The sequence below is a fragment of the Arachis ipaensis genome, chromosome B7 (assembly GCF_059453495.1).
Source record: "Arachis ipaensis isolate K30076 ecotype BB chromosome B7, ASM5945349v1, whole genome shotgun sequence".
Taxonomy (NCBI): Eukaryota; Viridiplantae; Streptophyta; class Magnoliopsida; order Fabales; family Fabaceae; genus Arachis; species Arachis ipaensis.
Genome location: NC_142442.1, coordinates 107,982,559 through 107,984,806, shown reverse-complemented (window position 1 = coordinate 107,984,806; position 2,248 = coordinate 107,982,559).

The following is a 2,248-nucleotide window of genomic DNA, read 5'->3' as shown; positions in this document are numbered from 1 at the left end:
AAACGCCAATCTGCACCGCACATTAATAGACCAAGGGAGCTCCGCCGATATCTTATTCAAAGCTGCCTTCGACAAGCTCGGCCTAGAAGACAAAGAGCTTAAGGCATATCCGAACAATCTGTTCGGACTCGGAGATGCCCCGGTACAACCACTGGCATACATATTGTTCATACCCTAGGTCGAGCTATCCGTCCCGGAATGATCAATGATAAAGCGACCGACCTCTTCAGGTCGAGCGGACCGACTTCTTCTTAAAGAACTCAGCCGTGTCAACAAAGGAGCCCAGTAAAGGGCCCAAATGGAGGAACACGACCCAAATCCAAAGGCACTTCAAGCCTATAGAGATAAAGGCGGTTCCCTTGAAGATAAGCTGACTTCACTCAAAATAAGATAAGATAAGATAAAGTAACTAACTTATCTTACCCGTAAGGTCAGCCCACATTACTATAAATACACTGGAGCACCCAGGTATAACTCATACTCTGATTCTACATAACCCCTGTTTAATACCCATGCTAACTTAAGCATCAGAGTCTCTTGCAGGTACCCCCCACCCTTCGGTGACAGAGGATCAGCAGCACGTTCAAGTCCAAACAAGTCGGACGTACCAGCTCCGGTCACCATTCACCAGCCGGACACATCGGTTCCGACTAGCACAGAAGATCTCGTCCGAGATCGACCTACAGTTTCAGGTAACCCTCGGAACATTGGCGCCGTTGCCGGGGAACCTGGAAGTCATCCCATCACCATGGCGGACAACCATGACAACGACCACGACTTAGATCTAGAAAATAGAACACCGCACAAAAATGCAGACACCCCACCAAAAGACACTCTGGAATCCAATGGAGACAAAAATTCAGCTAAACCGGGAGCAATAGAAGCCCTTCAAGATCGCTTGAAGCAACTTGAAGAAGAAACCCAACGACAATGAGAAATCGGAAAAGATCTACAAAAAGAAGTATGGCGACGTCGAGAATTGGAAGACAAGTTACAGCAATTAGAAGCCGATCTCAAATTAAAAGCCCCTCGGGTCACTCCTGAGGAAAGCTCACGCAAAGAACAGGATCCGTTCACCAGGGAAATCATGAAAACCAAAATTCCGAAAGACTTCAAAATCCCAGATATGATTTTGTACGACGGCACCACCGATCCCAACCATCATCTAAGCAATTTCAGAAGCAGAATGTACCTTATCGATGCCTCAGATGCCGTTCGCTGCAAAGCCTTTCCGACAACCCTCACGAAGACGGCGATCAGATGATTCGACAGCTTACCTCCCAAGTCCATCTCAAACTTCGACGACCTAGCCGGAAAGTTCCTTGCCAGATTCTCCATCCAGAAAGATAAAGCTAAACACGCCCCCAGTCTACTAGGGATCAAGCAAGGAGATCGGGAGAGCCTCCGCAACTACATAGAAAGATTCAACAAAACATGCATGGACATACAAAGCTTACCCACAGAGGCCGCCATCATGGGACTTATCAACGGCCTACGAGAGGGACCTTTCAGCCAGTCTATATCAAAAAAGTACCCGACCTCCTTAGACGAAGTGCAGGAACGGGCAGAAAAATACATCAATATGGAAGAAAACGCTCGGTTAGGAGAGACCTCAAAATCGGGGGCCTCCTACCGTTACAGAGACAAGGAATCTAAAAGAAAAGAAGACCGACAAGGGGAGAAAATTAAAAAATACCATAATTATACTCCCCTCAGAGCATCCCTAGTCAAAATATACAAAGAGGTCTGCCATACAGAAAAAATTCCCCCAGCACGGCCCCTCAAAGGAAAAAGGGGAGGAGGAAATCGGAAGGAATATTTTGAATATCATCGGGTCAGAGGACACGCCACCAACGAATGCTTCGACTTGAAAAATATCATAGAAAAATTGGTGAGGGAAGGAAAATTAGATCGATTCCTGGCCACCCGAGATGATGATCAAAGAAAAAGACGAAGGGATGAAGATACCGAACGAATAGAACGATCACCTCGGACACCAGAAAGACACGTCCACATGATACATGGCGGATTCGCAGCAGGAGGGATCTCCAAATCTTCCCGCAAAAGGTATCTCAAAGAAGTATATCATGTCGAAGGAGAGGAGGAAGCACTCAACATCCCAGCGATAACATTCACTAAGGAGGACGCGTCCGGCATCATCACAGGACACGACGATCCCATGGTCATCACCATCATATTGGCAAACGCCAACCTACACCGCACCTTAATAGACCAAGGGAGTTCTGCC